The sequence below is a fragment of the Rhipicephalus microplus genome, chromosome 3 (genome assembly GCF_043290135.1).
Source record: "Rhipicephalus microplus isolate Deutch F79 chromosome 3, USDA_Rmic, whole genome shotgun sequence".
Lineage (NCBI taxonomy): Eukaryota > Metazoa > Arthropoda > Arachnida > Ixodida > Ixodidae > Rhipicephalus > Rhipicephalus microplus.
In genome coordinates this window covers 178,797,537-178,818,005 of record NC_134702.1, presented here as the reverse complement: position 1 = coordinate 178,818,005, position 20,469 = coordinate 178,797,537, and the positions used below count along the sequence as shown (strand labels likewise).

General features: G+C 45.7%; 1 long non-coding RNA gene across 1 annotated transcript in view; it reads left to right on the top strand.

Annotated features, from left to right (window-relative positions):
- The first annotated feature begins 1,117 nt into the window (after positions 1-1,117).
- Positions 1,118-20,469, top strand: part of LOC142804061 (uncharacterized) — a 59,856-nt gene continuing 40,504 nt past the window's right edge. Inside the window, exons 1-2 of the long non-coding RNA XR_012894447.1 lie at positions 1,118-1,340; positions 16,399-16,560. This is a non-coding gene — a long non-coding RNA (uncharacterized LOC142804061). The remainder of the gene's footprint in view (positions 1,341-16,398; positions 16,561-20,469) is intronic.

The window sequence follows — 20,469 nt, the reverse complement described above, 5'->3', positions numbered from 1 at the left end:
GCCCCGTTGCCCGCTGGTTTTGGCTGAGTTTCTTGAAGACACTTATTAAGATGTCTTCACCCTAAAAACGGCCGTTCATGTAGGCTCCCTAACGGGTAAAGGTTTTTATACTTGGCCTTTAAAATTGACAGTTTTGGTGTTTGCCACCAATTTCTGAGGCTATGCCTTGTTTCAGATAAGTTGCCTGCTGATTGACGGCGTCACTTACGTAGGGTTAATTTGTTTGAATTACGTTTACGCCTTTTTAAAACTTTTTACGTTATTTTTGTTGCATATAAGCTCCAAAAACGTAAAAACTTATTTGAAGACACCCCTACTTAGGTGGCGTCACCACCATAGTTTCGACAACGGCTGCTTTCCAAGTGACCACCGATAATCCGGCAGGCAAAGGAAATCTAGGAGGCTATGCCTCAGCATGCTTCGCATAACGTGGGTTCCCATGGTAGGTGGGATCTGCCGAATTTTTACTGTTCTTTTTAGTTGTCTTGTTCACTTGCTCTAGCTAAGTTTCATATAACTTGCAGTTTTCTCTAACCCTAATGCATATGTTGTGTTTATTTTTCATCTTGTTTTTCGCTTTCGTGAAAATAAATGCCTTGCTTGTACAATTGGACCTTGATTGCGCAAGTCATAAAAATAACGGTTGCCGATAGCTTTACGTGCATTGAGACTTTACGGAGAACACTGCGACATCAACGTGAAAACTACACGGACTTCATTTTGGTGTCAAGCTCACGGCAAGTCACTTGATTCTCTATCTTCTAATCTACCTACAAGTGAATTAAAAACACTAGTTTTCAGTGCCGATACACGCTTTGCAGAGGGCCGCCAGAATTGTGACAGGTAGGCTTTGTGATAATCCGCTGGGTAGCGTGAAATATTTGGAACGAAGAATGACTGATAGACGGGAGTGAGGAGGAGCATCTTGAAAGCGACCGCAGCGCCGCCGCATCTGGTAGAATTTTCGCTCGCTCTTCGGCGCGCCGATGCTGACACCTCTCTTTTTTATAGCCACCATAGCCAAGGTGGCAGCGCCCACAAAAAGTGAATGGGTCATTCTTCCGTGGAATGGGTCGACTTTGTTTACGTACCCGCTGTAGAGAATTGTGGCCGCTGTAGAGAAGTTGTTTGGGCTGGTTGATATGACATGACGATAGTTATAGCGCGAGAACAGAGCGACGAGAAAGGGAGAAGACGCGTCCCGGGCAGACGCACATTCACCGTGCGCAGGATTTCCACGTCAGGCGACCTTCCCATCCTGTATTGTCAACGTCTCCAGCCTTGCCATGCTTTCCTTTTGCTCTGCGCACGGCAGAACGAGCTCCAGCGGCCGAGACAACGTAAGTCGTGTTTGACAACTTTTTGCGTGGAAAAAAAAAATTGAGCTGCTCAGTAATTGTTGCTGTGCGAGGAAGTAATTTTGAGCCTTCGTGAACCTTTGCTCACTCGAAAGATTGACAGCATACCACCAGGATTTCCCGCTAATCCGTGTAATGGGAATTCCAGTGAAATGTGTAGCTTGTTATGTGGTGCTGTGCCATCGACCTTTGTTCACACACGGCATAATTGGGCTCACAGGGCAGCATTCTCGACGAGGCGAACAAAGTAGGTGTGATATCGTATCTTAGAAGTGTGGCAGCTTGGGCTAGTTGGTATGGCATGACGATAGTTATTGCGCGAGAACAAGACGACACAGAGACAAGAAGGACACGAAAGACACGAGCGCAAACTTCCAACTGAGTTTATTGCGCAGAGCACGAAAATATATAGAGGAGACAGTGACCATGGCACAAGAGCAGAACATGAGTAAGAAAACCAAAAACAAACAACACAAATACAAAGGCACTGAAAAACAGCAAAGAAAAATCTAGAAGAAACCGAACCAGAAAGGTAAAGCTACCTGCCCGCACCGAATCCTTCGAGGAACCTGCGTTCCTTCTCGGACTAAGCCACGGAGGGCTTGCTAATCCAAGGCACCTGTTTTCATTACCTGCCCGCACCGAATCCTTCGAGGAACCTGCGCTCCTTCTCGGACAAGGCCACGGAGGGCTTGCTAACACAAGGCACCTGTTCGCGTGCCATTTGCGCAGCATCTGCGCAAATGGCACGCGAACAGGTGCCTTGTGTTAGCAAGCCCTCCGTGGCCTTGTCCGAGAAGGAGCGCAGGTTCCTCGCATCTGCGCAAATGGCACGCGAACAGGTGCCTTGTGTTAGCAAGCCCTCCGTGGCCTTGTCCGAGAAGGAGCGCAGGTTCCTCGAAGGATTCGGTGCGGGCAGGTAATGAAAACAGGTGCCTTGGATTAGCAAGCCCTCCGTGGCTTAGTCCGAGAAGGAACGCAGGTTCCTCGAAGGATTCGGTGCGGGCAGGTAGCTTTACCTTTCTGGTTCGGTTTCTTCTAGATTTTTCTTTGCTGTTTTTCAGTGCCTTTGTATTTGTGTTGTTTGTTTTTGGTTTTCTTACTCATGTTCTGCTCTTGTGCCATGGTCACTGTCTCCTCTATATATTTTCGTGCTCTGCGCAATAAACTCAGTTGGAAGTTTGCGCTCGTGTCTTTCGTGTCCTTCTTGTCTCTGTGTCGTCTTGTTCTCGCGCAATAACTATCGTCGTGATATCGTATGTTGGAGTTGGCAAGGTTCTATTTGGCGTTGCATAAGTGGTTGCCAGACTGGAAGGGTGGTTGTTGCCAGACTGCCGCTAAATTTGGCAAAAAAGTTTTTCTCCTGTAGTTGTGGCTTCTCCGTAAGAGTTTGGTGCTATCCGCGGAGAATTTTGCGAGTGCATGAGCGACGCTGGCCGTTTTAATTAACGGAATGGACCGAGCCTAGCAGAAGTCGAGCGCGGCGCTGCCGTGCAATTAAGAGGCCGTTTCAATTCCGTTTTAATTAACGGAATGAACCGAGCCTAGCAGAAGTCGAGCAGCGCGCAATTAAGAGGCCGCTTCAATTCCGCTTTAATTAACGGAATATACCGCGCCTAGCAGAAGTTGAGCGCGGCGCTGCCGTGCAATTAAGAGGCCGTTTTAATTAACGGAATGAACCGAGCCTAGCAGAAGTCGAGCGCGGCGCTGCCGTGCAATTAAGAGGCCGTTTCAATTCCGTTTTAATTAACGGAATATACCGCGCCTAGCAGAAGTTGAGCGCGCGCTGCCGTGCAATTAAGAGGCCGTTTCAATTCCGTTTTAATTAATAATAATAATAATAATAATAATTTTTATTTCCATCAGCGATGGAGGAGACTGCGGGTAAAAGTTGCTTGAAAGCACAAGCAACTTGACAGAGGCCCGCAGCCACCCCTACAGTGCAGGCAGCGATGGCAAACATTCACATAAAGAGAAAAAAAAAATCACAAGAAACACATATTCGGAATACAGATATGTCTAAAAAAAAACACATCAGTAAGGAAGAATGAAAAAAAGCAATATTTTACACTATTTACTATGTTAGCATGAATTGATGAAATGCTCGCGCAGTGTTCGTGCAGAAGTTATTTTCAATTCAATGTGTAATTTATGAAATGAATTTAAAAGGGTTGGCAGCGTGTATGATAGCTTCTGCATAGAATAGCTTGTCCGCGCAGTGACCACCTTCCACTGTTCTATGTAACGAGTGCCGTATGAATGGGTGTTTTTGGCAAGATGAGATAACTCGTGGAAAAACTTTAGGTTTTCTTTTATCTCTCGTTTGAACGCTATACTTAACTTGTAATTGTATAGGGTAAACACGCGGATGACATTTCCCTTCAAGAATAAATCTGAAGTATGGGAATTGTAGGGTACATTGAAAAGCGCCCGTAGAAATTTTTTCTGCAGTACATGAAGTCTTTCAAGATTTGTATATGTCGTCGTACCCCATACCAAAAAACAATAATACAAGGAAGAAAAAAAGAGCGCATTGTAAACAAAAAGCTTTATTTTAAAAGGTAATATCAATCTGTGACGCGCCATCATACCAACCACACGAGATAGCTTGCCTAAAACTGATTCGATGTGTAAATCCCAAAGCATATTTTGTGTGAAGGTAACTCCCAGTATTTTCACACTACTCACTATTTCTATTGCTTCATTTGTGTAAAGAAGGGTGATGTGATCGCAGGTTATCTGCTTAGATTTTGGTCTGAAAATCACGGCTTTTGTCTTTTTAGTATTAATTTGCAAAACGTTTGCTGCTGACCATTCTTGGAGCGCCCTTAGAGCAGTGTTGGTGTTATTCTGAAGGCTACCAAGTTCAGGTGACGAAAAAAATAGGCTAGCGTCGTCAGCGTACATAACGTATTTCGCATCACTGTAGATATTTACTAGGTCATTGATGTAAACTATAAAAAGAAATGGGCCAAGAATACTACCTTGAGGAACGCCTCTGCTGATGTGTTTTAAGTCTGAACGGTAATGCTCAATCTGGACGTACTGATGGCGATGAGATACGACTTCACGAGGTTTAAGCAGTGCCCGCGAATACCATAGGTTTCAAGTTTTTTAAGTAGTATGGAATGATGGATACAATCAAATGCTTTACTGAAATCAATGTAAAGGCCGAGCACAAGATTCTTGCTTTCAAATTGTGTTAAAATGAATTCTTTTTGTTGTAGCAAGGCTAGCTCAGTAGAAAGGTGTTTTCTAAATCCAAATTGGGCTGTAGATATAAGATTGTGCTTATCGAAAAAATTAGACATTTGCACGTGTATAAGTTTCTCCAGCCCTTTGGATAATACTGGTAATATCGAAATAGGTCTATAATTTTTGATATCGTTTATGTCACCTTTCTTAAAAAGCACAGAAACTCTTGCGATCTGCATCCTCCTGGGAAAGATAGCGCTCGCCAAAGACAGATTAAAGATGTAGGTAAGATATGGACAAATTAAATCAAGCACATACTTGATTGGACGAACCTGCATGCCCTCAACGTCACAACTTGAGCTATTTTCAAGCGAAAGAAAAACTGACAGTACTTCAGACTCTGTAAATGGGCGAAGGAAAAAGGAAGATGGATTGCTATCAGGCATAAATTTTGTAATATCAGCAGATGCACAAGAATTAGAATTGCTCACAAAATAATCATTAAATGTATTCGCCAAATCATCGCCCCATATTTCGTGGCCACCAAGAAATAGCTTTTCTACACGTGGAGACGATTTACGGCGATTTAAGACAGTATTAAGCTTTTTCCATAACATATCGGGTTTTTTCGAGCAGCTATCAAACTCAGCTTGAAAATAGCATTTCCTGTGTGACCTTAGTTCTTTGTTTAGTTTGTTTCTAAGCGACTTGTATTCTTTCAATATGCTTGGTTCCTTACTTTTAATGAACTTGTGATAAAGTGCATTTTTACACTTAATTTTTTGTAACAATTCAGGGGTTATCCATGGTTTTCTTATTTTTTTACCCAATTTAAACTTTTTTTGTGGGAAGTGACGCTTATACACACGAGAAATTTCATCAATAAGTTTACTGTATGCAATGTCAACGTCGTCTATTTTCAGAATTTGCGGAATATCGCTAAGTAGCAATTCAGCTCTAAAATTATCCAAACCTGTTTGTGTAATATTTTGAAAAGAAATGTACTGATGCTTTTCATTTATCGTGAAATTTTGCTTTCTTAGTAGAGCAAATATTGGGAGGTGGTCACTAAGGTCCCACGTTATTACACCACTGTTGGCTTTTGTAGAATCGATATTAGTAATAAATAAATCTAACAGTGTTTCGCTTTCAGTAGTTACCCTTGTCGGTACATAGATTAAATTTTCGCATCCGTTAGAAGTCAGCATGGTTAACATGGCCTTTTGTGGTGCAGAAATGGTCAACAGGTCGATATTAAAATCACCAGCAGACACCAAATAATCGCCAGTTTCTGAAACAAATGATAACAGCTGTTCATAGAAACAAAAGAAACTAGGAAGATTTCCACTTGGTGGTCTATAGCAAACGGAAAACATACAGTCATTCACACGAGCTGTTATTATTTCAAAATCATCACAACAGATACAAAAGTTGGAAAGCAGCTCGCAGTTTACGTGCTCTCTTAGCAACAGCATAACGCCACCGCCTCGGCGATTAGTTCTGTTTACACAATACGATTGATAAGACGGAAATTTGAACAAATCACGATCATCCCTGCACCAAGTTTCACTAAGCATTACTGCATCAAACAGAAAATGAAAACCATTGATGAAGTCATTTATATCTTCTTCCTTGTTATAGAGTGAACGAACGTTTAGATGAAGGCACTTCAAGGAATGTGCGTGATGACTTGTCACAAAAGCGTCTAGCTCGTGTGGAAGAAAGGGACTTTGACTAGCCATTTTGAGGAATGAAATAATCTAGATACAGTCAGCAACTAGCAGGCTTAGACGGGAAAGTCGGTCCTGTGACGCACTACTAACACGGAATCGCCGTCAGATTTGCGCAGCAGGATTTTCCCGTTCTTGTGCCATGCGTATTTGTACCGATTTTCCCTCGCCCATTCCTTAGCCTCTCGAAGCAGTTGCCGACTTTGGCTGGTCAAGTTCTCTTGGATGAACAGGCTTGATTTCTTTTCTCTCAGTTTTGACCGGTTATGCAGCCATTCGTCTCTAACAGATTGTCTGACATACCGAACGATTATACCTGGTGTTTTGCCAAATTTGCATGGGAGGCGGTGAATGGCAGCGACGTCTGCTGCGTCCAGTGCACAAACGTCAATCATGCTGGCAACAGAATTTACCTTTGCAAGCAAATTTTCACCTTCAGAGACGCTTACACCATGTATTTCCAAGTTAAACTTGCGGCTTCTCCACTCGAGCTCATTTAAATCGGCCTCAAGTTTTTTTGAAGCATCATCACTAGCGCAGGCGTCCTGTTCAAGGCGTTCAAGTCTTTTCCGTATTTCTTTCGTATCTTTTTCTTGTGCGGCAAGCCTTGTCAACATCTCATCGTACTTGTCCGACATGAGCTGTATCGACCGCTCGATGTTTGGCACTGTTTCCCTGAGCGGCAACAACTCGTCTAACTTCTGACTTATGCCACTGAGAATAGATCTGATGTCAACTTCAGCTTCCGGCCTCCCTTCAGTAATCTCGACACTTTTTCCACTATCTTTGCACGTAGAGCAAACCCACTTTTGCCTAGCCGATTCGGACTTCTTTTTATACTGTTTTTCTGATATGCCTGCACATGTTCCAATGTGAAAACAGTGGCTACACTCGCCACATGCCACCGACAATTCATCGGATTTAATGGCATCGTTACATGTAGGGCATGCATTTAGTGTCGACATAGTACCAGGAAATGTAGCACACAGAACAAATACAATTCACTTGGCAGCAGCGGCAGCACAGAAAACTCGCTAAGAACAACAAAGCAAATTTAAACCGGGCGTGAACTAACCTGCGCAAACAGACGAAAATCAGTAGATCTGCCGGTTCTGCCACCGCTGCTGCCAAAGAGCCGCTGTCCTCAGGGTCGGTGACTTTTATAGTGAAGCTCGGTGATGGTGGTGGCCCCCAGCGGTAAGATCGTCGGTAGCTTCAGTTGGAGATATCAGTTGATCCGAAGAAATCGCGGCGTGAAAATGGCACACGATGCGATGAAACTTGATAGCAGGGAGATGGTTTCCACACAGGCCACCGACAGGAAGGCAGTGGTCGACGAAAAAAATCTGCGCAAACAGACGAAAATCAGTAGATCTGCCGGTTCTGCCACCGCTGCTGCCAAAGAGCCGCTGTCCTCAGGGTCGGTGACTTTTATAGTGAAGCTCGGTGATGGTGGTGGCCCCCAGCGGTAAGATCGTCGGTAGCTTCAGTTGGAGATATCAGTTGATCCGAAGAAATCGCGGCGTGAAAATGGCACACGATGCGATGAAACTTGATAGCAGGGAGATGGTTTCCACACAGGCCACCGACAGGAAGGCAGTGGTCGACGAAAAAAATCTGCGCAAACAGACGAAAATCAGTAGATCTGCCGGTTCTGCCACCGCTGCTGCCAAAGAGCCGCTGTCCTCAGGGTCGGTGACTTTTATAGTGAAGCTCGGTGATGGTGGTGGCCCCCAGCGGTAAGATCGTCGGTAGCTTCAGTTGGAGATATCAGTTGATCCGAAGAAATCGCGGCGTGAAAATGGCACACGATGCGATGAAACTTGATAGCAGGGAGATGGTTTCCACACAGGCCACCGACAGGAAGGCAGTGGTCGACGAAAAAAATCTGCGCAAACAGACGAAAATCAGTAGATCTGCCGGTTCTGCCACCGCTGCTGCCAAAAACGGAATATACCGCGCCTAGCAGAAGTTGAGCGCGGCGCTGCCGTGCAATTAAGAGGCCGTTTTAATTAACGGAATGAACCGAGCCTAGCAGAAGTCGAGCGCGGCGCTGCCGTGCAATTAAGAGGCCGTTTCAATTCCGTTTTAATTAACGGAATGAACCGAGCCTAGCAGAAGTCGAGCAGCGCGCAATTAAGAGGCCGCTTCAATTCCGCTTTAATTAACGGAATATACCGCGCCTAGCAGAAGTTGAGCGCGGCGCTGCCGTGCAATTAAGAGGCCGTTTTAATTAACGGAATGAACCGAGCCTAGCAGAAGTCGAGCGCGGCGCTGCCGTGCAATTAAGAGGCCGTTTCAATTCCGTTTTAATTAACGGAATGAACCGAGCCTAGCAGAAGTCGAGCAGCGCGCAATTAAGAGGCCGCTTCAATTCCGCTTTAATTAACGGAATATACCGCGCCTAGCAGAAGTTGAGCGCGGCGCTGCCGTGCAATTAAGAGGCCGTTTTAATTAACGGAATGAACCGAGCCTAGCAGAAGTCGAGCGCGGCGCTGCCGTGCAATTAAGAGGCCGTTTCAATTCCGTTTTAATTAACGGAATATACCGCGCCTAGCAGAAGTTGAGCGCGGCGCTGCCGTGCAATTAAGAGGCCGTTTCAATTCCGTTTTAATTAACGGAATATACCGCGCCTAGCAGAAGTTGAGCGCGGCGCTGCCGTGCAATTAAGAGGCCGTTTTAATTAACGGAATGAACCGAGCCTAGCAGAAGTCGAGCGCGGCGCTGCCGTGCAATTAAGAGGCCGTTTCAATTCCGTTTTAATTAACGGAATGAACCGAGCCTAGCAGAAGTCGAGCAGCGCGCAATTAAGAGGCCGCTTCAATTCCGCTTTAATTAACGGAATATACCGCGCCTAGCAGAAGTTGAGCGCGGCGCTGCCGTGCAATTAAGAGGCCGTTTTAATTAACGGAATGAACCGAGCCTAGCAGAAGTCGAGCGCGGCGCTGCCGTGCAATTAAGAGGCCGTTTCAATTCCGTTTTAATTAACGGAATATACCGCGCCTAGCAGAAGTTGAGCGCGGCGCTGCCGTGCAATTAAGAGGCCGTTTCAATTCCGTTTTAATTAACGGAATATACCGCGCCTAGCAGAAGTTGAGCGCGGCGCTGCCGTGCAATTAAGAGGCCGTTTTAATTAACAGAATGAACCGAGCCTAGCAGAAGTCGAGCGCGGCGCTGCCGTGCAATTAAGAGGCCGTTTCAATTCCGTTTTAATTAACGGAATATACCGCGCCTAGCAGAAGTTGAGCGCGGCGCTGCCGTGCAATTAAGAGGCCGTTTCAATTCCGTTTTAATTAACGGAATATACCGCGCCTAGCAGAAGTCGAGCGCGGCGCTGCCGTGCAATTAAGAGGCCGTTTTAATTAACGGAATGAACCTCCCATTACAGAAGTCGAGGCGCGTTCTCTTGCTGTGTGCGCAGCTGTGCGATTAAGATATCGCGTCTCAGTATTAGGGATTACGGGGAAAACTGATTAGAGTCGCAGGAGGGGATGCTTTGCCCGCCTTCCCCCTTACTTTTCTTTTTTTTTCTCTCTCAGCTGATCGTGTCGCGTCGACCGCGCGCTACGATGGGGGACGCTACGCTTCCCCTACCTGTGTCAGCACAAGACACATCGTTCGGACTCGTATATACATGTGATGAATAAGCGTTCCAAGGCTGGTTAATCGGAGTACGTCGGATATGCTACAGCTATGTACGCCTGGAAGGCTTCTTTATCGAAGCAGATGGAGTGAACTTAGCGCGACTTGCGCGTACCTGTAAATGTCCCATTTACACCCAGCCGACGAGCCGCCGTCGCTTACAAGGCCCCACCCACAATAAGCACAAATTGTTTCTGAGCTCAAGAGCGCAGTATAAAACAATAGGGTGGGTACATAAGAATAAAATGGTATAATATGTCTCACTACACGCTCATCACTCACGATATGGCAGGGATCCCTAAACAGGATATCGGCGAGCGATCACCTCCATTAATCGAAGGAAAAGGTCTTTCACGTTGAGACGTGCAACGACCAAGTACGTCTCGAGAGGCAAAAAAAAAAAAAAAAAAAAGGAGCCTTGCTCCTGTCTACCCAGCATTGCGAGTGTCCCGCGGAGCTGGGACAGCTAGCTGTTTCCTGCAACCATTGTACTTGAAGTGTGGGTCTGCTTGCCTTTTTTTTTTTTGCCGGGGCGATTGTACGTGACGACTTACTGCATCCTAGGTCACCATAATTAAGCCGAGGTCCTTGCGAATTCCCCATCACTCGGATGTTGGCGGCCGCTTCTGGGCTGTTCCCGACTGTCTGCAGGTCGAACTCCCGCTCGAAGCGATGGCGTCTTCGACAGTCCAATAACGCGACAGCTCCTGAAATGGTGACAATGTACTTTGCACAACTAACGTTACGACATTTCATAGGGATCACGATCCTAAAGCTTAGGGATTGCGACCGAGATAGGGAGCACCAAATAAGGAAATTTAAGAGGTTTACGTGAGCAAGTTTGGCCATGTGTCGACGCCCAATGCACCGAGGTGGAGTACGTGCCCTAGGTGGTGTACTGTTTACGTGATACGTGGGTCACATCACGTAGCATCACGTAACGTCGTTCGCACTCCCGCTCAAGTCACCGTTGCTGTGGAGAAGGAGGGGCACCGAAGTGGAGTACGTGACCTAGGTGTTGTACGATTCGAGGCGTCTTCGCCTATCCCACATTTTCACACATATGCTCGCGTCGCGTCGGCGCCGTGACCCACCCCCTCTTTCTCCGCAGACACTCGCGTCGCGTCGGGTCGGCGCCATGTCAGCCAACGTTCGAGGTCCGAAAAGGCTTTTTTATGTTTTTTTGTTCCAGGCGTCTTTGCCCGTCCCGTCTTTCTCCGCAGGTGCTCGCGTGGCGTTAGGGCCGTGGCCCATCCACTCTTTCTCCGCAGATGCTCGTGCCACGTCGGCGCCGTGACCCACCCCCTCTTTCCTCGCTGATGCTGCATCACGTAGGCGCCCTGTCAAGGTTAGAGCGCTCTATCCCCCTTTCACCTCATGATCCTTATAAAATGCCGTAACGTTAGCCATGCAAGTTACACTGTTACCAAATCAGGAAGCGTCTCGTCATGGCTACGCCACGGATAGACCCCAGCATTGTCGAAATCGCCGACATCATAAGGTACCCTGCCGCGGAAGAGGCCTTCCTTCGTGAAATCGGACTGTCGCCTGCGCCATCGCTTCGACCGGCAGTTCGACCTCAGGCAGCCGGAACAACAATGGGGCGGCCACCGACATCCGAGTACTGGGGTATTTGCAAGGATCTCTGCTTTAATCCAGGTGAGCCAGGATGCGGTGGAGAAGTCGTGACGTACAATCGCCCGGGAAAGAAAGGAAGCAGACCCACATTCAGGTGCAATCGTTGCAGGAAACAGCTCTCCCAGCTCCGCGGGACGCAGGCTCTGCAGGGTAGGCAGGGCCAAGGTTCCTTTTTTGCCTGTCAAGACGTACTTGGTCGTCCTAACGTAAAACTCTCTCGACGCGAAATAATATGGCTCACGTACGCCATGGTGAAAGGGTTCTCATCAAGGAACACGAGAGAGCTTACAGAGAAGGAGTTTAAATTGAGCAACACCACGCGGACCGACTGGAGAAATTATATAAGAGAAGTAGCACTCGAAGAGCTGCGCGCACAGCCGGCGATGGGTGGAGTGGGCGAGGTCGTCCAAATCGATGAATGCTTGTTGAGGGGTCGGCGCAAGGCGAATCGAGGTCGCCTGCTGACTGGCGACAGTGTTCCTCCAAGGCGCCGCAACAATTACGGTGGCGTTTCGAACAAGGGCCCGTGGATTTTCGGCATGCTGCACGTGTCCACGAAGGAGTTGAGGCTGTTTCAAGTGGATAAAAGGGATGCTGCCACCCTTGGTTCACTGATAGCCAAACACATTCTTCCCGGGACGACGGTGTACAGCGACGAGTGGGCCGCGTACCAGTGCATACCCACACTTGTGGATGCCAACGGAACACCACTAAACTTGGACTGGCACACCGTGAACCACAGTGTCAACTTCGTTGATCCTACGACAGGCGCCAACACGCAAAGGATCGAAAGTGAATGGCAAAAGGCCAAGCGCCGTCTCGTGCGCAACAGCAACAAGACGACTACCTCACTTATGCCGGCTCACCTCGCCTGGCTTTGGTGGAAATCAATTAACGCACGTCCCAACGTGAAAGACCCTTTTCTTCGATTAATGGAGGTAATTGCTCGCCGGTATCCGGTTTAATTATAATGAGTACGTTGTGAGACATATTGTCATTTTATTATTATGTTTATGTTTTAATATTATCTCATTTTATTATTATGTTTTCATTATATTGTATTATTATTATTGTCACTATTATGTTTATTATGTCATTTTATTCTTATGTTTTCATTATATTGTATTATTATTGTCACTATTATGTCTATTATGTCATTTTATTCTTATGTTTTCATTATGTTGTATTATTATTATTGTCATTATTATGTTTATTATGTCATTTTATTATGTTTTATTATTATGTCATTTTCTTCTTACGTTTTCATTATGTTGTATTATTATTATTGTCATTATTATGTTTATTATGTCATTTTATTCTTCTTGTATACTAAACTCTTGAGCTGAGAAACAATACACAATCATTTGGAATTTTGGTAGTTTGTGCTTATTGTGGGTGGGGCCCTGTAAGCGACGGCGGCTCGTCGGCTGGGTGTAAATGGGACATTTACAGGTACGCGCAAGTCGCGCTAAGTTCACTCCATCTGCTTCGATAAAGAAGCCTTCCAGGCGTACATAGCTGTAGCATATCCGACGTACTCCGATTAACCAGCCTTGGAACGCTTATTCATCACATGTATATACGAGTCCGAACGATGTGTCTTGTGCTGACACAGGTAGGGGAAGCGTAGCGTCCCCCATCGTAGCGCGCGGTCGACGTGACACGATCAGCTGAGAGAGAAAAAAAAAGAAAAGTAAGGGGGAAGGGGGGCAAAGCATCCCCTCCTGCGACTCTAATCAGTTTTCCCCGTAATCCCTAATACTGAGACGCGATATCTTAATCGCACAGCTGCGCACACAGCAAGAGAACGCGCCTCGACTTCTGTAATGGGAGGTTCATTCCGTTAATTAAAACAGCCTCTTAATTGCACGGCAGCGCCGCGCTCGACTTCTGCTAGGCGCGGTATATTCCGTTAATTAAAACGGAATTGAAACGGCCTCTTAATTGCACGGCAGCGCCGCGCTCAGCTTCTGCTAGGCGCGGTATATTCCGTTAATTAAAACGGAATTGAAACGGCCTCTTAATTGCACGGCAGCGCCGCGCTCGACTTCTGCTAGGCTTGGTTCATTCCGGCAACAGACTTATGCAACGCCAAATAGAACCTTGCCTTGGAGTTTACAGTGTGATGGAAGTGCTGCTGCGATTGCTCCAAAAGAGAAATGCTACTCCTTGCTGCTCAAAACTGTATTTTGATTAGTAATTGCTCTAATCCTCCCCCGAAATTGCATAGAGAGAATGATGAACTATGTAACTCTCAAAAAAAAAAAAAACTGGAAATAATATCTGTAATAGCATCCCAGTATGCTAATAGTGGGCACCATTATCGACTTATTCTTCAAGAACTAGCATATTGTTTTGGAAAAGAAGAGACACCGTGTCGACGAGGCTGGGGATTAGATGTATTTAAAACCAGCGGTAATGGCGTGACCGGTTCACCAGCGATCAAGTGGAGACAACCCTTCGTCTTCCTTTGTCAGGCACACACGTGCATCACCCCTTAGAATATCAATATGCATGCATGTAGCAATATATTAAGCAATTAGCTTGTATGTCAGTTTTTATTTTATTTTCAGCTAGACACAGAGGCTAGTAGGTGAAATATGAAAATGAGCAGGATTGCTTTTTTAAATTGTCTCGTACCGATTAACCACTGCTTGTTAGGCAACAGTTCTGTGGGACTGTGGTTACTTTTAAAATGTGGTGCTCAGCTTTACCAGTTTGATCTGATTTTGGCCACAAATACTGGTATTCTAAATAGCTCATTTCTTAGCCCATCTTTGAAAACCAGCCATCTTTTTAATTGTTTGCTTTTTGAATTTCGCATTGATTGCGGTCTGTGAAATATATTTCGTAGTAAATATTTTAATATTTATGAGATTCTTCGGTGATGCTTTGAACTGCAATTGATGTATGGCAGATTTTATGGCTTCTCCTAAAACACCAATAGCTTTTCCAAACTAACATTTCTTCCACTCCGAAAACACTCATGGCTGTTCCAATACGGTATTTTTCCTGCTCCAAAGTGTGCCCTAAAAAGTAAAAAGTCACTTTCATCACTGAGCCTAATATGCCCACTTAGCAAAAAAAAGTGAGAGTTGGTGCAGTTCTAAAGCCTCTGTTAAATACATTTATGCAGCTGTGGAACCTGAGGAAGTGCGTAGCACGGGCAACCAGCGATTGCCATTCGCAGAGTTCCCACTGCTTCATTTACCCAACAGTCAATGACATCAATGTTTGAAGATAGCCTGTATGGTTTCACCATCACGAGTAAAATCGTGGTAATGAGATTCACAAACTTGGTGTGCAACTTGCGCGCTACTTTTTACTGCGCCTTATCGATTTCCTGCTTGTTGCGGTAGTGGAGATGTGTGTCGTTCATGGCGAGTTCCATCATGTTGTTTTCCCCTTCAGATGTAGTGCAGTAGATGTAGTTTAGTGGCTAGAAACGCTACTGGCTTGCCAGAAAGCATTTCACGATACAGGTGGAGCTGACATGATGTTCTATCTTGTGATGTGCTGTAGAGTTGAACTATAAAACTGGTCTATTGAAGCTCTAACGCTCCCCGAGTACATCACGCGCCTCTTGGCTACTTCAATTGAAGCCCATGCCACCTTAAGACCTAAACCAGCTCTTATCACATAACGTCCGGCACATAGCAATGGTAGGGCATCATGAAGACCGTATGCTATTTCTGTCGGTCGTCAGACGCAGGGCTTGTAACTACGCCAAAGCTAAGAGGTGACTCCCGGCACTACATCTTCCCCCTTCAGTTACAGAACTGTGCAGGAGGGCGCACAATTCTCCTGCGCGTTGTGACGTAGGGTGATGGCGCGACTAGTGTTGACTGTGCCGTTCCCGATTCCTTCATGCCTGGAGCTTGAGCAGACAGATGAGATGGCTTGTCCAGTGACGCGAGATGATTGTCCAACAGTTCAACGGCATACCTGCGCTGTTTTTAACGAGGTGTCTTCTGTTGCGGCAGACACTGCCCATTTTTCACTGGATCCATTTTGAGTGTGGCGAGTCAGCCCGTCTTAGGATGTTGCCTCCGTGTTTGAAATCGTTTATCCACACTTGCTGCCCTTAATTCAAGATCAGGTAACGATGGACACCACGGCAACGATTGTAGTTGTTTGTCTGGCACTGCTTGATTTATTGCTCAGTTTTTTTTAAGGTGCCGACTATCTGTGAGCTTCGGCTCACACAGGTGTGGAGAAATTAAAACTGTGGTAGAAAAGTAATGACTGTCGAATCGGTAGTCATGATTTTTATGATAGCAAAGGCAGTGAGCACAGGCACAGCTGCTGGATAAAAAAACTAGGTGCGACCTGTTGGGTCGCACCACTATCAATGGGCGAGCGTGTCTGAGCAGAGTTGACAGTTTCGGTTACTTTTTTGTGGAAGGTGCTGATGCTTCACCTGTCAAAGCGGATGGCACTTTGTGTTTCAATGTAGTTGTGTGAAGATTTTTCCATGTCCACGTCCGCGTGCTTTCTTGTGCTTTTTTGTGTGTGATCATGTGGGGGGCAGTCCGCCTCATGTTCCCTGTGATCAAGTATGATTCTTTGGTGCCCGCATGTGTGTGTGGCAGACAGGTTTTTTTAGTGTGATGCCGAGAAGCTGTTATGTGCCGCTGAGCAGCTTGAATGCGAAACAAGATGCTACATTGAAGCACAACGTATTCCCCTGCGATCTACACTTTCAAGAAGCGTATCGGGATGCGTATGTTTGTAACAGAACACTTATTTTTGTCACAAACGAGTGCTGAAGCAGACGACAGCTGCTGCCTCCAGACGACAACATCAAATCACCTTGCGAAACGTTCTCTTCGCAGGCGCACGCAACGAAAAAAAAAGCATCAAAAGGTGCCCAGGGTGTGCTACACATGCGACAGCCAACCAGCACAGATAAGAAAGCGAAGCGGGGCTCCTTTGAGGGCGTCCATTTTCACTGACGAACCGCCGAGACGAAACCCTTTCCCCTGGCTGCCACCCTGGTATGTGCTACGCGCCGTACAGTTACTTGGAATGTTCGCAAAACCAGAAAGGATACAAATTAAAGATATCGAGGGTAAAACGGGTGTTGAACATCGACCAAGAAGTTGTGATGTTTGAGTGGTGTGAGCGAGTCGTGTAGTGCAGTCAGTCGATGTTGAAGAATTGAGTTATGATGCTGCTAGAGCACTTTGTCAAAGAGTGTCGTCGGGAAGACGACTAGCGCTGGAGTTTCAGTGTTTCCTTGAAAGAGAAATTTTCGAGACAGGTTCGAAGAATTGTGGAGTACACGCGTGTGGTGTATATTTGGGGCCGCTAAGCATTGTTGCGCAGTTTATAATGCGCGAGATTACATTTGTAGTGTGGTAAGTTTGTGCCTGTTGTTTTGAATACCTTCTAAGTGATTTTGTAAGTTGTAATTGATAGCTGCCCAGTGTGCACTATGTGTGATACCTTTGCTGAGAATACATATTTTGTTTGTGTCGTAAACTCGTGCTTTTTAACCCGGTCTTTGGACGGCAACCGGCATTGTTAATGAACTAAAAAAATTAACATTTAAATGGTAGATGCTTTCGCAGTGCTTTTCGGTGGGCCGATACCTCAGCCCTCAAAATCTGCCCGGTAATTGCCTCCCCATAAACGGATCAGTGACCCTTAGTGGAGGGCAGACGAGTGCCGCCTTGTGCCCTCCACTAAGGGTCACTGATTCATGAGAGAGTGGAATGGTCTCTCATCCACTAATGGTTGACGAGGGAATGGAATGACTCCACACTGAATATCTGCACGGATGCTGACATCTGCTTTATGTAATCTAGAAGTATGACATGTCGCCTGCAAATGCGGCGTTTTGCATAAGCAAATAGGTGGAAGATTGGGTAAACTGTTCGGTGGCTCAGAACGAAATTCTGCGTGAAGACAATTGGCAACTTCATTCTCGAGAATAAAAAGTCCAGAGCCATAATTAAGTAAAATCTCATTACACCGAGAAGGATTGCCTTGCAAAATCTCTTCGGGTTAGTTTGCAACATAGCTGGTGAGGTGTTGGGAAAAAACTTGTGCTTCGTTTTGAGGGTTAGCTTATAATGCCTTTTCTCCACCGCTTAATACTTTTTCCATGAGGAAGCCCAAGTTAGCTTGTTTGGCAGCTGAAAAAGTCATTTTTTAAATTTTTAGGTCGTTGAAGGGATTAACTCACTCATTCAAGGATTTTTTTTTTTTATAATAATGGCCGGTCTATCAATATGTATAAGGCGATACATCTTTGCTTTCAAAAGCAACCAATTACACTTGAGATAATTTCGTGGAAAGGTAGTGGCAAAATTGTCATGGAAATTTGCACTTTATGCTAACGTAGTCTGCTTTATCCTATAGTGTGCTTCTCATTTTCTTGTTTCTTAAGTACATTGTAATAAAAAAAAGTGTGGGTTGTAGATCATGCTCAAGCCATGCAAGGGAATGATAGGTGTGAAGTTATCAAGATGCGTTCTTAACAAAAAATTCAGAACGGGATGGGTGACGAGGTGTGTTTAGCCGAATGACATGTTTAGTAAACAGCTCGCTGGGTTGCTGTTAGGTAAAAAAACAAGTGGGATCAGACTAGTCATTACTGAAAAAATAAAATCACCGAACAAAAGGACAGGTCTATTAGGATGCATGTTCATGAACGTGTTTAAATCTTCATGAAGTAAAGGCGTGAATGAACTGTCAGAATATGGGTGTCGATAGCAGGCACTATTGAGGATGTGCGAGTGTGTGGCAGTGCATTGAAGCCAAATCATTTCAAATGTTTTAGGAAGGCTTACGTGTGAATTATGAAGGCCATGTTAATGTAAATACAGCACCACTGCGCAAATTATTGGCTATATCTTTCCAGAATATGTCAAAGTGTGAAAGAAAGAGGAGAATCTCGAAATAATCTACTGATGTGTTAAGCTATCTTTCTGTCAATAGTAAGACATCGCATGAAGATGAGCTTATTAAACTGCACAATGCATTGCGTTTCGGAATACACTATAAGTATTAGCCAGCAAAATGAAAGGTGTTGATTCCGTGAAGAGAGTTTCTAATGCGATCTCGATGACTGCTATTGGTGTTCTTCAAAGACCTCATTTGAAGTGAATTCGTAATACATAATAGGCTCTTTCATCCGTGATTAGCTTCTCTTGACATAACCTGTATCGCAAGTTTCAGGCCCTTAAAAACTTGGTGAGGCATTTGTGGGCAGGGCTGATGCTGGGGGGAGAGATCTTGCGTGACGGCGTAGCCTATATCTTCCACCCTGCGGGATAAGATGCCCTCTTTATCTTTAAAGTGAGCGAATCTCACAACTATAGGCTTGCATTTCTCAGTTTGGTGAGACTCTATGCGATGTGCACATTCAATATCGCGCAGTTGTACCTCTATGTCTAAGATTTGTTTACTATGTTTGATGCTAATTTTTCTTTTTTTGTATCAAGCCATGGTTCTTTAGGTTTTATGTTCTGTGCCATAGAAAACTAAATTATTTCATGTTGATTTATTTTAAGTCACATTTATCCAGGTAAGCAGTTCATTTATATGTGCTGTATTTTCGGTACATGCCTAATTCAGTTTACCTAATTCATTCTGCGTGTCATCGATACTAGCACAAGCTGTCTCGATTTTGTCGTGTCATGCTTTAATTTCGCAGGAAGTTTCATCATGATCTGCCAATTTTAATCAGTAAACCTTTAGTTGCAGTAATATCACTGTCTGCTTGTATCGGAGTCTCATAGTTGTGTATCGGTATACACGACCGTCTGACTGTTCATGAGGCGAAGAGAGCCTTCGCAGGGGTTGCTCAGCTCTTTGCATTGCATGCTTCACAACTTCACCATCCGAAGTCACCCTTTACCACCTCGACTGCTACACGTCCATACTCCAGTGCTAGTAGGGCAGCCTTACTCTGACCACAATCCAACCACTGGCTAACTGACAGATGATCGTGTGCAAATACCAGTACAGGTACACGTATTGCTCACGCCCCATGGGACAGCGTCATACAGTGCTAGACTCTCCCCCCCCTCTTTGCCGCCACAAGGACGGCCGGTCTCCACCTAATCGTGAAACTTCTGACAGTAGACCCTCCAAGGTACCTTGCGGCTGTTGCATGTGTCTCAGGAGCCGAGCTGCTGATCGTGGCAAAACCGAAGCAGGCAAGTTTTGGAGCCCAATATATCTCCACCAAGCATCATTGCCAGTGATGTCGATGTTTCGCTGAATTGGCTCTCACCTCAAACGGGAGTCCAGAGAAGTGAGGAGGCGGACACACTCGCAAAAGAAGTGCATCACACAACCTTTGCTGTGTGCCATGTTGTGGTTGCCTTGAACTCTTCCAGGGTTACCGTAAGGTGACTATTGCTAAGTTGCTACCTTGACAAGCGGGGAGCCCGGCAAGAACCATCGACCTCATTCCTGACAAGACTCCCCCGATTGGGAGTAGTTCCCCAGCCACTTCTACGTATTGGCTGCTCCAGGCCTGCAGCTTGGCGTTATGCAGTTCGCAGAGCCTCCTCACATGCGGCCACAGCGTGCAAGACATATGCAACATTCGAGCGACTTCAACGCTCAGCTTGTTGCCTTGATGGCCCTGCTCTGCCGCCAAGGTCTGTTTGTGGCTACACAAAGGAACCTTTTGTTTCAGGCCCACTGTTACATCCAGGTTTCCAGCGCGGTTCTTCACTTCCTAGGAAAAACTGGATTGAACATCCATTTTGAAGCCACTCGCCACATCCTTGGCAATGGATTCGACTTTCTTATGTTCCCACCTCCATTTCCATCACCCTATTGTCCTACAGGTTCTGAGACGTGTTGCTATTTGAAGTTGAATTCAGCGTTATTCTCTCGTCAGTTTTGTATCGGTGTGGCGTGTTGTAGAGGGATGGCATTAGCTT